Source organism: Vidua macroura, chromosome 1, assembly GCF_024509145.1.
Source record: "Vidua macroura isolate BioBank_ID:100142 chromosome 1, ASM2450914v1, whole genome shotgun sequence".
Lineage (NCBI taxonomy): Eukaryota > Metazoa > Chordata > Aves > Passeriformes > Viduidae > Vidua > Vidua macroura.
The window spans coordinates 136,379,021-136,394,752 of record NC_071571.1 but is presented as its reverse complement, the minus strand read 5'-3'; the positions used below and the strand labels follow the sequence as shown (position 1 = coordinate 136,394,752).

The following is a 15,732-nucleotide window of genomic DNA, read 5'->3' as shown; positions in this document are numbered from 1 at the left end:
CTACTGGCTTTTCTATGAAAATCAGATATTGCTTCCATTTATGTCAACATTTAAGTCAATCAGCTCAAACATTTTCATTAAGGGATATCACTAAATATTGTACCTATATAAACAGTCCAATGTTTCAAAATCTATACCCTTTTATCCTTAGGTAGGACAAAGCAACACATAGATGAAAAAAAAACCCCTTAATTTCCAGAACAGCAATAGCTAGAGCCAGACAGTTTTTGTCCAAGCTCAGAGTTTACAGCTATTGAGTGCATTTTCATTTTATTTGTAGTAACAGCTGTGATTTCTACACACATTTTGCCAATCGGAGGACAAGCATTTTCTTCTGAGTAACTAATCATGCCTCCAAGGGCCTGCATTAGCAACACAGACATCCTTTTAAGGGAATAGAAAACACCACCTTTGCTATAGCTTTGACCTAAACCCAAAAGAGCAAGGCCCTTGGGGTCATGATTTCAAGCAGCACTGCCCATACCTTTCCTCTCAGTCATGTATTAGATCATTACTTCACCACTATGGGAAAAGAAGTATGAACAAGTTCACTTCTACTTTCATATTTCTCATGAGTTCAGCAGTTCCTAAAGTCTGATACATAGAAAGGTCTTGTTGCAGACTGATTATAGGCTGGTTGCCAGAAAGATCAAGTAAGGTATTTTAAGCTTCATCAACCATATGGATGAGCCTTGTCTTTTTAGAGGATGCATTTTTTCCCTGAGGATTTTCAACATTTTAAAGTTTTACTATTTAGATTTTTTAATAATTTCAGATTAATTTAGGATAACTGAGACAGCACAGAAGTCCACAAAACTGACGGTAATTTTCCAACAGTGCTATGTTCTTGGATGTTAAATTTCTTTACCTTGTGTGGCTATATATTCATAGAATGGGTAAGGTTGGAAGGAAACCCAGTGGGTCGTCTGGTACAATCTCCCTGCTCAAGCAGGGTCATCTAAGAGCACATGGCATAGAATTGTGTCCAGATAGTTCTTGAGGGCGACTCCACAATTTCTCTGTTGGAGAGAGGGCAAATCTGTTTCAGTATGTGGTCACCTGCACAGTAAAGAAGTTCTTCTTCATATTCAGGTGGAACTTCCTGTGCATCAATTTCTGCCCATTGCCTCTTGTCCTATTGCTTGGCTCCACTGAGAAGAGCCTGGATCTATCCTTGGACATCCTCCCTTCAGATATTTGTAGATATTTATGATGTCCTCTCTCAGTCACCTCTTCTCAAGGCTCAATAGGCCCCTGTATTTAAGCCTTTCCTTGTAAGAGCTCCAGATTCTTAATAATCTTTGTAGCCCTCAGCTGGACCAGCTCCAGGACCTCCATGTCTCCCCTGTAATGAGGAACTCAGAACTGGACAATACTCCTGATGCAGCCTCACTAGGGCTGAATGGAGTGGCATATTTTCAACTGTAGATACATTAGATAGCAATTAATAATAAGTGTTTAAGGTTTGCTGCACTTGATTAGCAGCAATCAAATATTTCTTGAACAGGAAAATCTGATGTCATCTTTGTTTCTCAGGCTTGAACATCAACAGTCCCTCCTGCCCCTTAACACACACGTGTTTTGAAATCGTATCTTCAAGTCCTCCCTATCTACTTTGTTTGCTGTTGGGTAAGAGACTCTTGTATTGCTCTACATTTTTACCACTAGTTACATGCCTGATGATCTGATGTAAGTGTAGCTCTACTTGGCTGCCAGGAAATCCTGCTGAAAATCAAATCTCTCATTCTCTGACAGATGAACAAATAAGTTCAGGGGTGTCTTCAGTCCCTGTAATTACTGCAGAAGATTTTCCCTTCTGGTATCCCCACTTTTAAACTGATTTGACCTGCAGGTTACAAAGGCATGAACAGGGGTCTCTGTGCTCTGTGGCACGACAGCAGAAGCCTTGCTTCTTTAGTGAGCCAGCTTAAAAACTGAGTCACATGTGACCTTAGAAATTACTGCATATGATATAAAGGCCGTTGCGTGCAAGTAAAGCTGTCCATCTGGGCATTTTCACTAACTTTTTACCAGGTCATACTCACAGGAGGCAAAAGTTTTAACAATCCTATCTTAGTATCTTACTATTTCTACTATTTTAGGTTCTCTAAAGTCAGCAAAGCCCACCTCAAAAGGTTCCATAATGGGCTGCCAGTTTAAAGCTCCAGCAAGAAATAATCCTTTTCAAGTCTCTCCTATACATACCTGAAGGAAATATGTGATGAATTAAACAAGAAACTTATCCCTTGTACAGAGCAACTGAAATTGGAAAACTGGGAATTTCTCCAAAAATAGAAAAATGTCCTGAAAACATTCTAAATTTTAGGTAGAAAAATGGAAATTTAAAATATTGTAATTAAGCATACAGCATAATTAAAAGCAACCCTTAAAACAAAGCTCCAAATCCTCTAGAGAAAAATATGTATTAAGTGCATGATGACATTCACCAAATGTATTTCTCCAAAATGTGTGACCTGAGCAAAATGTTAGGAAAAAACTGGAGTTTTTCCTATTTCACAGCAACTTCAGAGCATACAAACAGTACAGGATCAGTGCCACAGTCTGTATGTTCTTTAGCAATGATGTTGTTAATAGTATCTTCAGAGGAGGTGCAGCATACCCAACTCCATTTCAGTGCCTGAGAAGTATCCCTATTACTTCCAAGAGAGCTGGGCATTATTTCATATGAATTATATTTCCCTTGCAGACTGATTTGCATTTTATTGTCCAAGTTAAATAACCTCTTCTAAGAGGCACAAAATTTCCTAGAACCTATGTCCTGCCCTGCCTTCATTCCCCAAAAGCGATCCTGAATAGAAACATACAACTGTAATAAACTAGATTTTGCAAGTTTTGCTCACCAATTAAAACTATTAAAGTTAAACAAGTCTGTTTGATCAGAACTGAAGCTTGGAAACTGCTGGGAATCCATCTCCTAAAAGGTCTAGTACAGAAACACCAACACAGTTTTGTAATAACTGCTAATTTATTGCACATCACAAGTTTTTCTTGGAGGAACACAGGACAAAAATTTTCAAGTCAGTTGTATTTTTACTGAAATATCAGCAAACCTTAGGGATAACCCTTACCTGATGAGCAATATGTGATGCAGCACATGCACTTCAGGAATGCCCATCCATGTGCATAGTCTCTCCCATTCCACCAACTGCTGCATTTGCCATCAGGACAAAACAAGGTGTTGGCAAAGGCAGAGATTCAACAGGAAACCAGAGCCTCTCTAGAGTACAGGACAAGCAGCCCCTAGAAACAAGTGCATAGGCACTGGTCATCCACAGCAGCAAATATATGGTATACAACACACCTGCATTCAGCAGATGCAAAACCTCTTCCTGTGCATGAACACAAAAACCTTCCACTAATTGTTCTGTTTTGTTCAGGGAGCTCATCCTTCTCTCAGCAGACAAAACATAAAACTAGAGCCCTATTTACATATGATCACAAAGAAGTTTAGCTTTAAGATTAATAACTTAATGCATACCCCCTCCCCCAGTGTAATTACAAAAAGAAAACAGTAAGCATCATTTGCTCTCCTATGTAACTACACATGCATAAAGCATGTTTTCCTACATGAGGACTGCTAGGACAATTATGCTTTACTGAAAGCATATGCTGTTGTTTTTAGATGAAGATGTGCTCATATCATTTGAAGGGTAATGTAAAAAAATATTATTGCTGTAGTTGTGCTGTGCTTCCTGGTCAAATTTGCTTAAACTGTGATGCCTCACTGACAATATTTCCCTCCACTCCTCTAGGGATATATATTCAATATCTTGAGAACACACTGCCATAAGCAATGGCTCTTTTCAATATCCATATACAAGAATATATCCCACAGTTTTCACTATCTGGATTTCTTCCCAGAATAATTTCAGGAAATTTCTAGGCCATTCTGTTCAAGTAAGCTTTTCTAAAATAATCTTCGGGTATACACTGTAGAAGCAGATGGGTCACAAACATTGGAGCCCAGCAAGAAACAGATCATTAACAAAATCAGCATTTGCACACTCTTCCTTAGGACTTTTTGTTTAAAACTGATGATTTGTTGGTAAAAAAATAACATCATCCATTTTGGTCTCCTAAGCAGTCTCTTAGTTATATCTGTGGTATCCAACTATGTTTGTCCAACACCTTCATTCTTAACTTCATGATGTTTTCAGAGTTTGTGCTACTGATACAATGCTTTGCCTTATTTGATTATATAAAGAATTAAATTTCACCTTCTTGTCCACATGAGAACACCGAAATGATTCTTGAATAAAAATGTGTCACATCCTTTTTTTCTGGAAAAAGAAACTGCCCTCAGAGATTCAGTGAGTGGGCTGTTGGAGAAAATTAAGTGGCAAAACAGAGAAGTCAGTGATGTATCAAAAGACTTTTTAATTCCAGTTCCCTTGGGAACTGTGCCATGTTTTGCTTGACATTACAAAAGATTGATAGGTGTGAATTATACTCTTCTGGAGGTGAATACCAAAGCATAGTAAAAAGTAGTACCATTTCAATTGGATTTCCCATGCCCTGCCCACTGAATCAAGTTTTCTTCCATTTCACATTAAAGCATTTATCAAAACTTTTCAACACTGAAAAAAAGAATGAAAAATATTAACAGGAAACTGGAGTGGCCAATATGAGAATAGATCCTTCATTCTTAAATATTTCTAAAAGACTGTGACAAGAAGTGATTTTTAAAAGTATTTCATACATTAAAATAGAATATTTATTTACTTTATTTGACTTACTCTATAACTCCAGTAAATTCATATTTTCATCTGATGTAACTATGGATCAAAATTTACATGGAAATATTTGCTTGAACATAATTGCACTTGCAAGCATTCTCTCCCACTAATAGTCAAACTTTTATCTCAATCTATTCTGACACAAACCACTGATGTACAGCTAAACAACTTGGCAGGCAGGAAAAGCAATATTTCAACAATTCTTCCAGTTATTGTTGTCTCAGCACAAAAAAGCCCATACTTACTTTATGGAAAATACTACCAGTCTCTAGAGTGTATAAAACAAATTGGTTTTAATGCAGCAGTTTTGACTCATATTAAAAGCATGTGGAGATTAATTTATTTTTGAAGGTAAAATGAGTTAACTCTGCCAACACTTACAGAAAAAGTTCTAATGCTCTTAAGCACTCCATAAAAACCCCCAGGCAACAAAGTTCTCTTTTAGTGACAATGTAGATATCATGTGAAACATTAAACAGCTAAAAATTAAAATGTATGTACTAGATTCTTTTTTGCAAACTTTAAGGTATAAGCAAGAAATTTAATTTCTACATTCAGTCTAAATAAGTCTGTTTAACAAACTGACTCTATTTTTAGGATACAATTATCCAGTTTGATCTGATATTAGAAGCAAAGTGTCAATAAATACATGCATTTTTATACTCATTTTGTAAATGAATATTGAATAGAATACTGCCACCTTTTGGCTATGATCTGGCCTTAAAAATGCAACTTCTTTGTAAAATTTCTAAAAACATTAGATATGTATTGATTGTTCTGAAGAAATCAGTCTGTCAACGGGCAAATGTTATGCTTATCATTAACATATTGTTGATGTAAGAACAAAACTTTTCATACTGAACTGCATAGTATTATCTTATTATTTTAGGATAATGAGAAAGTACTTTCACAAGGGCTTTTGTCTTTAGCAGAAAAGACGCATCCATAGCTTTGACAGCAAGCTAATGGAATTACTACTTTACAATCACAGCGATTCTTCTACTGCTTAGAGTTAAATAATACTTCAGTGCAATTCATGCACTCAACTTCATAAATACTGAATCACAGACTGATTCTCAGAAAATTCTTGTGGATGAATTGAGTCTAATCATAAGCATTTAAAAATGCTTATATGGCAAAAGGTTAAAGGCATGTAACCTCTGAAAGAAGGACTCTAAAACTCTTATGTTACCATGAACAAATGATGCTACTAGAACAGACAGTGAAGAAGAATTGGGATTTGGGGTTAATCCCTAGCAAGTGTTCCAAGTCATTGCAGAGAGATTCTCCCGACTGTGGGCTAATCAGGTTTCAATTTAATTCATTTATGCTGAATAAATTAAATAAGAGGATTTGATCCATCTTTAGGGAAGAGTGTGCTGATTAAAAAAAAACAGGAAAAATAAGTACTCCCTTTTTTGTTTCCGTATTTGTTTTATCTATTGGGTGTCTAGTAATCAAGGTACACAGAAAGATTATCACTTCTCTATGGGCTACTTTAAATCAGATCCTATAAACCTACAACATGTTTACTATAAATTCAGCTATCTGAACTCTCCATTTTTGCACTGTCAGACAAAATAACTAGTAATTTGATGAAAAATGCAAAACCCCCACTAGACTGCTCTAACTAAAAGGAGAAAGGTTCTTACCCAACTCCCTATAAAATGCCAATGCCATAGAGTGGAATACAATTTTAATTTGTAAGCATTTTCATACCCTTATGCTTTAAAGAACATGTTAAAAAGTAATAACCACTAATCATTTTGCTACTTTAAAGGCAGTGTTCTTGTATCCTTTTCCCCACTATTGTAAATACTTTGTATGTCAAAACTTTGTTAAATCCTATCAGAGTTAAGTAGAAGGAATTCACTAGACTGGAAGCTTAATTTCCATCAACAAGTATAAATACTTGAAACTATCCTGACAGCATTTTGGAATTTCAAGATAGCATTCACATCTAGAGAAGAACAAGCAGCAAGACTGCTATACTTTTAGCCACTAATTCAGTAGTTTCCCCTTTTAAACCAATCCTATTTAAAATACCTGCATTGTTCCACATATTGGCTATTGGCACAGGGAGGTTTTACACAGAGACCAAAACTGTGCAGGCTCAGTTGAAACTTTTTATACAGCAAATTTGTTCTTCAGAATTAAGTAAGTGTATAAACAATTCACTTTAGACACTTTCTTCCCCATCTATCCTATTCCAAACTTTTTTTACCAAGACAATCTGAAGAGGACAACTAGGAATATTTACAAAATGCCTGGTTTTTGGAAACAAAATTTAAAGCGGCATTTAACTTTGACAAATAGCCCTCACTAACCTTTAAAAATTTGCCTGTAGGGATAAAATGACAAATGACTCTCACAATGGGACCTATTAGACTTTTAGAATATTGCTTTAACAGGGCCCTTCAGGAAATACTGGTTCAGATTATATCAGCACTTCCATTTTTCAGGGCCTAATAACTCAGTTTGAAAAAAAATAACCAACCAAAAGAAGCAAAAAAAAAAAACAAACCCCACACACACACCTTCCCTGGGGGATGGCAACTTAACACATGATGTCATGAATGAACCTGGCTTCAAAATTTAAAACATGTAAGTTGCACAATGTTCTGTGCCTGTATGTAGTTCATGATGCTCATGATATTTCAGTATAAAAATATTGCAGAAGATTAGCATAGGCTACTGAAATGTTTTCAGTATTTTGGGAGGGGAAGAAAATTTTGACCTCTTTAAATGTCTTAAGGTAATTTAACATAGTGATGAAAATGCTGTGCTGCTGCAGGCAGTATTAGCTGTTAAAGTTACTCTCTGGTCCAAATCCTGTATCTGTTTCAGATCCCTTAAAAACTACTGAAGTCAACAGACAAATGCCCACTGCCTTCAACAAGTTTGGATCAAATTCCTTATGCCACAGGCAACCCAGACATTTAGAAATATCAGTCTTGTTAGGCAAGGAGGGTGTAATTATTGAGATCATAGTCTGTTGACTGAAAGCAGTAATACATATTGTAGAGAACAACATTTGTATTAGAAGTTCAACAGTGAGAAAGGAAAGTCAGCTTCCCCTTCACCTTCCTGGCTGAGGCTGCATTCAGAGAGGAGATTCTGAGCAAGCTCACAGAGGCAATAACAGCATTATGGTGTAGCTATTGTTCTCAGATGGGAGAAGCCCACAACCACAGGGTGATCAGTTCACAGAAGTGCCTAAACCATTTCTCCTTCCACTGCATTTTCCTGAAGCAGCCATGTTTATTACATATCTGCTAAAAAAACTTAAGTGGTGGACTCAGTAGAGGAATGTTAATAATAAGCAAGTATCTTTATTTCAGATATTCCTTTAGTAGTAACAATTGCATCTTCCCTTTTTAATCTACTCTTTCATTATAAAAATTTTCAAGGTGTTCTTAAAACTATATTCACTGAGAGTTCAAACTGTCAAGGCCATACAGTATGATTGAAAAATAGTGAGAATTTAGAAGAGTTGGAAAATGTAAGAAAGCCTGTCTCTCAAACATCTTAACATGGAACTGGCAACAAATTTACAAAGGGTGCCTCAAAAAAGAATTTAAAAATAAAATAAAATCCAAACCAAACTTTGTCTGCTCTTTGCTTTCTATATCTTACACCCATCAGATAGGAACACCAATATGTGTTCTGCTTTGAAAGCATTGAGTTCACCTCACATTTTGTAAGGCAGCAATCTCTTTACTATGGCACCTTATTGACTCTTTGAATATGTCCAGACTGGTCTGCACGCTTTGCGGTGACTCTCGGACTCAACCTCCTAAATATCCAGACCCCGTAAGTAAACCTGGATTTCCTACCAAAAGAAAGAAGTGCACTTACAGCTCCTTCTTATATGGAAAAAAAGATGACAGGGTGCATAGGCAGTACAGAGCTCTTCATGAGCACAGAGAATTTGTTTCCTTTTCTGCCCATGAACTACTCACCTATCTTTAATACTGTAACTCATGTGCTGTTATATGACTTGTTCCAGCAAATGTTTTAGTTGGTTTCTCTTACTCATTTTTATCCCTGTTTGGATCTGCTGTGCCATCTCCCACATTGTACCCCACTAAAATTGTCTTTAGATTATTTCTTTGAGCTGTCTTTGTGTAATTTATTATCTCCATATGATCGTCTAGTAATATTCTTACACAACTTTATCTCATGTATCAATCATCCATTCTATGTATTGTCCCACAATTATCACAATGAATGTAGGCTACTGCAGCTGTGGAAGAACAATGCCTTCAAAGACAGCTCTTGAACAAAAGGAGAGAAATGAACATCTTCACCACAACCCCCACCCCCGTGAGAAATTGTGCTTTCCACTGTCTTAGACTCATTACCGACTGGAGGCCCCTACAACAATTAAGTACTCCAAGAGACCAGAGTGAGGTCAGATCTCTTCCTCTTTTCCTGGTCTTGCCACCAAGCTATTGTGCTAGCTCTCAGTAAGTCTTTATCATCTCCCTGCTTCAATTTTCCTCCTCAACAAATGCGCCTAAAATGTTATCCCTTCTGGAGAAGTTAATTTGAGATGAGTACAGGGAACATTGTAAGATTGGAATGTTTTTCTTGTGGTTAGCATGGTGACGCAGTCCACTTCCCATGGACAAAGCCTGAGAATGAGCAGGGTTTCTTTTTGCATTTTCAGGCATCTTTGGTGCATTGCTGTTGCAGGAAAAAAAAAAAAGTTAAGCAATAGCAAGCAGGTGATAAATGTGTTTATACCAGTATGAATATCTGAAACTGAACTTTATACCCTCAGGAAGACTGCTAGTTTCCACTGGCAACTAGTAGAGTCTGGATATAAATTTTAATAACATTGTGCACATAGCAGCACATCCCAACTCCTTCAATTAATACAGAGACAGAACCCCCAATTAGGAGGCTGACCATGCATTGTGTTTTTACACAGACTACTTGAGAATACAGGAGACTAGGGGCCTCAAAGAAGGTTCCCCCCCCCAAAAAAAAAAAGATGTGGCTTTGGAGAAAAAAAAAAAAAACACGCCTGCAAAGAAGGCAGTGAAAATCTCAGCTGCCAGGGGGTGCTCAGGGACCTTGGTCTGTAATGACTGAGGCCAGTAGCTACGAGCAGTGGCACACAAAGATCCAACATGGCTTTGGCTCCAGCATTCGTGGACCAGCCATGACCTCCCTGCTGGGAAGGGAAGCCAAGACCTACTAAATATAATGCTGGGGATGAGCAAGTCCATGTGAGATAATCCAATAGAGTGAAAACACTAATCTTGTTGGTTCTTGAACAAACCCAAGTAACCAGATCCACTATGGCTGTTGGTTCCTCTGCCTTGCCCATGAACATTACAGGGTAGTATTCTGTAATGTATCCTGTAGCAGAGTCCCATCCTTTCTGAACAAATGCTGTCTGACACTGATGCACGAGGCTGTGGATGTATTAGACTATTGTGAATACAGCTTTTTTGTAGGATCTGCCATGGTGACTGTGACCATTATCGTGGGCTCATGAAGACAGGTACAGTAAGGTACAACCCTCACCCACGTGTGAAATATACTGCCTGTATTTATACAGCATGCTCAGCTGACATCTCCAGATTGCCTTGTAACCCATTTTATATAGCCCAGAAACTCCCATAGCAAGGCACCTAGCACTACCTGCAAATATTCACCACCACCCTTTCCAAGCTACTCACTTCTGTGAAACTACTACTGGCAGGCAGGACATGGCTTGGCAGCCCCCCTCCTGCCCTACAACAGAACTGGAGAATGGACATGGGGCTGCAATTTCTGACACCCCATCCTTCATGCAACCAGGGCCAGCCTAGACTCCAATTTATTGAGAAGGCTGACAGCAGACAACAATTCTGAGAAATTACAAATTATTCCTTCAGTAAATGCAGGTAAATATGCAGGTGCCAGGAAACATAAAGACTGTCTCTGGTTTTAATTGTAAGCTCTTCCTAAGTTACCTGAAATGAATGTCCAGTCCATATGCTCACAGTACCACATCTGTCCTGTCCACTTTACTAAACAACAACCCTAAGTCTCTCGTCTCTTAAAATTCAGCCCTGCTGCACGAGAACGCTACCCCATGCAGATGAAATGACATATTTGGCAACCTAAGCCAGGGTGTATGGTGGTTTTTTAAAAAAAATTGTACATAGAAAAATAATAAGTAGAAGAGATACAGCTCCCTTTCACCTTTTTCTGACTCTGAACTGTTTTCTGAGGTGAAGATTTTAGCCAGGTCCACCATCTGATTACAGAGCTATGGATTTTGAACCTAAAAAAGACAGAACAAGTATGAAGCATTATACATCTCTCTTTCCCTGTTCCTCCCTGTTTCTCCCCCTAAGCTCTTTAGACAGCTTACTTGAGCATTAATTTACTGCGGGATTGATCTATCTGTGTTCCAGTTAGCAGGGCTTCTAAGAAGGTTGTGTTGTGCTTATTTTAAGAGCTGTGGACTTCTGGGTCAGAGCTGACCAGATTCTAATGAACCTAGAAGGCAGGGCATGCAGTGCTTAAATTTGTGTATTACTTTAGAATCCTGTACTTAGGAGTCAAATTTAGGGTTGTGAATGTTACACATTTGCAGCCCTTATTTGAGCAATATAGTATCCATAATATGTCATAATTACTGAAGGAAAGATGACCAATAACACAGTAATGAAATAAAAATTAATGCAGTAGTAAATAAAGCAGTAATAAAAGTTTACAATATAAGATAAGATGAAAACATAATAAAATTAATTCCACAGAAACTGGTAAACTTCTGCAGGTCCTACCTCACATACATGAATGTGACAAAAAATTATTTTGCCCTCCCTTACTCAGAAAAAGCTCAGAGAATATCTTATATTTCAACAAATGTACCCACTTGCTACATAAAGCTTAAAGTTTACAACCCTTTTACCAAAGTCCTCATGAAAAAAATCCTCTCAATTTTCTATGAATTAAAAAGGTTTTTAAAATATTTTAAGTAAATGTCTTAAGCTAAGAGAGTTTCAAGCTTCATTTCCTGAACAATGAAAAGGGAAGCAAATATTTAAATCCAAAGACAGAAACTGTATCTGAAACAGAGGTCAGGAAACTCACATATTAAATTCACATGGTTTTCAAATTATTGTTTCAAAAAGTTTAGTGATATATGTATCATCTTCAACTCAGATTTTCATGTACAATCATCCTATAGCTGCTTAATATTTCATAATTGAACCTAAACTGATCCAACAGTAAAGGATAGAAAAAGAATATACAGTAAGCACTGCTTACTGTTCATTGGCATGTAGAGTCCTTTTCAGATGTGAAGTTACCAAGATCCAAGGGAATGGCCTGAAGTTGTGTCAAGAGAGGTTCAGCTGGAATATTAGAAAAAGGTTCTTCACCCAGAGGGTGGTTGGGCACTGGAACAGGCTCCCCAGGGAAGTGGTCACAGCACCAGACTGACAGAGTTCAAGCAGCAATTGCACAATGCTCTTGGGCACATGGTGTGACTCTTAGGTATGGTCCTGTGCAGGGCCAGGAGTTGGACTTGATCCTTGAGGGCCCCTTCCAACAGCTTGTTCTGTGATTCCGTGAAAATAATATTCACTACAAGTTGTTGCACATTCATTATACTGAAGCTTTTTCATAATAGCCCATTATTTTCCCCAAATATCCTGGGGATACAACATTTAAAGATATTTTCCACTGGGAAATTTCACTTTTCCCCCTCATTTTTATTCTCTTTTTCTTCTTTAAAAAAAAAATCAAAAGAGGGAACAATTTCCAGTTATTTAATTCATGACTTATTGTACTTATTAATGTATAAAGCTATTTTGAAAAATAACTTTAGAGCATGCTTATTTTGAAAAGTCTCATTTTTTTTTCTCTGATCTCCAGCTCAAGTATACTTGAACTCCAGTGCTTTTCTTCAAATCTCTCTCCTGTGAACAACTTGGGATTGGAAAGCAAAACCGGTTTCTTTCATGCTCTTCCATCATCACCAGTAATAAAGATCTGAGATTAAATTATGCCCTTCCTTGTTGATTCCAATACTCTGGGATAAAAAGCTTTACTTACAATTTCCTTTGCCTTATTTTGTATATTTAAAGTATACTATGTCATACTTACAGAGCCAAATTCATTTATTCCTTAGCAATCCAGCGAAGCTCACTGAAGTATTCTGTAATTCCCAGGCATAGTTCTGCCTTATAACAAGCATTTAAAGTCTCTCTTGAAAGCACAGAATTAGACAAGCTGGTAACACTTGAGATGCATTTGTTATTTTCAAACAAAATTATACTTCCTTCTATCTTTTCTTGTTACCATGATGAACATAATGAAAATTGTACCATAGGCTGGAAAGGAAGGGACTATTCCTGTGTAAAAGGTCCCGCTCTCCATTTCTTTCATATTACTATATTCTCTAAAAAAATCAAGGTAATAAACCAAGAGCAAGCCCATATTATATGGGGTTTTTAACAATTATCATTTTAACCCTATCATTTGTCAGTATATTATGCCTGATGTAACTTTTAAGAAGATATTAGTCAGCAGAGACATCTGCATTTGTAGGAGATTAAAACTTTTATTCCAACAGGCATCTTGGAAGTATAAGCCATGAGAAAGGGAGTATTTTTCCTGACAAGTGGAGTGTAAACATGAACCCCCTTTCCCTATGAAATTACTATCTTTTCACTTTGTCTTGTTCTTCCCAATCACCTTTGTGGAGGGAAAGTATTTTATTTACCTGTTTTACAAAAATCTGAGTTTGGCTGGAACCTTGACAGAGAATATATTAGAACTGACTGACTTCACTGGATTCAAATCATCAGTGAACCTTGCAACACAATAGCTTCATAAATTGTTTGGGGTGTTTTATAAGAGAAATAGTTCAAAAAAGACAGAAAACATCACACTGAAAGTTGAGGATCGAGCCTAACACAGTCTAGAACCCATTGGTAAAGTACCATCAGGTAAGCATTTCTGCCCTTGGCTTTTTAATATGTTCACAGTTTCAGTTGAGAAAAAACTGCTTATCCTAGTTCCACTAGGAAAATGGAGAGTAACTCCACTGAGTTAATTATAATTACATTAGACTAGTACTTCAATATTCTTAAACCAGAAAAAAATGTATCAAATAATTATGAAGTTATAATGTAGTACAGAATCACAGAATGAATCAGCTTTGAAAAGACCTCTGAGATCACTGAGTCCAACCTATGACTGAACACCACCATGTCAACTTGACCATGGCACTGAGCGTCAAATCCAGTCTTGAACACCTCCAGGGACAGTGACCATCATCTCCCTGGGCAGCCCATTCCAGTGACTAATCACCCTTTCTGTGAAGAAATTCTTCCTAATACTCAACCTAAACCTCCCCAGGCACAGCTTAAGACTGTGTCCTCTTGCCCTGTCCCTTGTTACCTGGGAGAAGAGCCCAAACCCCACTTGGCTACACCCTCCTTTCAGGGAGTTGCAAAGACTGATTAGATCCCCTCAGCTCTCTCGGACTCTCCTCATGGCACTTGTATTCCAAACCCTTCCTCATCTCCATAGCCTTTCTCTGGACACACTCCAGCACCTCAATGTCCTTCCTGAACTGAGGGGCCCAGAACTGGACACAGCACTCGAGGTGTGGCCTCACCAGTGCTAAGTACAGGAAGACAATCCCTGCCCTGGTCCTGCTGGCCACACCATTGCTGATACAGGCCAGGTGTCATTTGCCTTCCTGGCCACCTGGACACACACTGGCTCATGTTCAGCTGCTGTTGACCAGCACCCCCAGGTCCTCTTCCACTGGACCACATTCTACTACTTGCATTTTGGACTCTTGTGTTTCCTCATTTTTTTTTCCCAGATAGTTTAAATAGCACATCAACATAATCATGTTTTTTTTGATGACTCAGCTGAATTATGAGATACCCTTTTTATAGATTTAATGCTATCCAGAAACAGTTGACAGCACCAAATTCCTCTAGATTATACATTCTTGATTTTAGAAATATTTCTGTTTTAAGCAGAATATTTATGGAATGCAGGATTTAAAAATTGTTTTCAGATACAAAGTCAAAAGAAAAAAGATAGAAATATAATTTCTTAATTACAAATACCAAAAAAAAAAAAAAGCCCAAAACAAGTTACATAAGGTTTGAATCATATCAACGGATGTGGAAGAAGTTAATAGATTCAATTTCCCTTTGATAATATGAGTCAGAAAAATACTTTACTATGATTTTCTAGTGATTTTTTACTTCTAACAATTCAAAGAATGTTGGATTCCACTGTCATGTTAACAATAAGATAAATGACAACCAATTATGTAAACAGAATCCTTCAGATAAAATTTCCTCACTATTTAGGAATTATGAAATCAAAAGACTTAGCCCAAGCAAGATACATTCCTGTTGATTTATTTATGATAATCTTCTAGATAATTCTAGCCAAATGGCTTTTATTTCATTAACCAAACTAGCAATCTTAAGTACACTGGTGCTAAGAATCTTAAGTACAGAATTTCCAGAAGGGAAGAACTTCACTAGGTTAGGGGACTTCAGCCTCAAGCCTCTTCTATGTCAAAAATGAAATTTGGCCTAGAGGTACTAAGCTTTGTATAAGTCTGTGCAAGAGTTCAAAATAAACTCATATTTCCTGTTATTCAGTTAAGACTGGCTAAGACTGTTTTGCCATGAAAGCTTAAATGTATTTTAGAAAAATCTTACCAAGAGGGTGAGTATCTCACTAGATGATACAGCCAAAGCAGTTAAACACCCTCTTCTTAAAACAGTAATCCCCAGCACAGTGTAAGTTTCACTGAGGGAATTTAAGAGAGTTTTCCTGATATTTTGCCTTGGCACAGTATTGTTTTAAGTCTTGTGGTCTTTCTCTGAAAGGCTCTCCCCAGGTAGTTCTTGACACCTTTTCTCTCATTACCTGTTTCTTGCAGACAGTCACTCATCAGCTAAAACCAAGCACTGTACAGGGCCTT

General features: G+C 37.4%; 1 long non-coding RNA gene across 1 annotated transcript; it reads right to left on the bottom strand.

Moving 5' to 3' along the window:
- Positions 1–8,073: 8,073 nt before the first annotated feature.
- LOC128810706 (uncharacterized) lies at positions 8,074–11,040 on the bottom strand. Its single transcript, XR_008438117.1, has 2 exons — positions 10,959–11,040; positions 8,074–9,446 (listed from the first exon to the last, which is right to left on the bottom strand). It is a non-coding gene; the product is annotated as an uncharacterized LOC128810706 (long non-coding RNA).
- Positions 11,041–15,732: the final 4,692 nt, after the last annotated feature.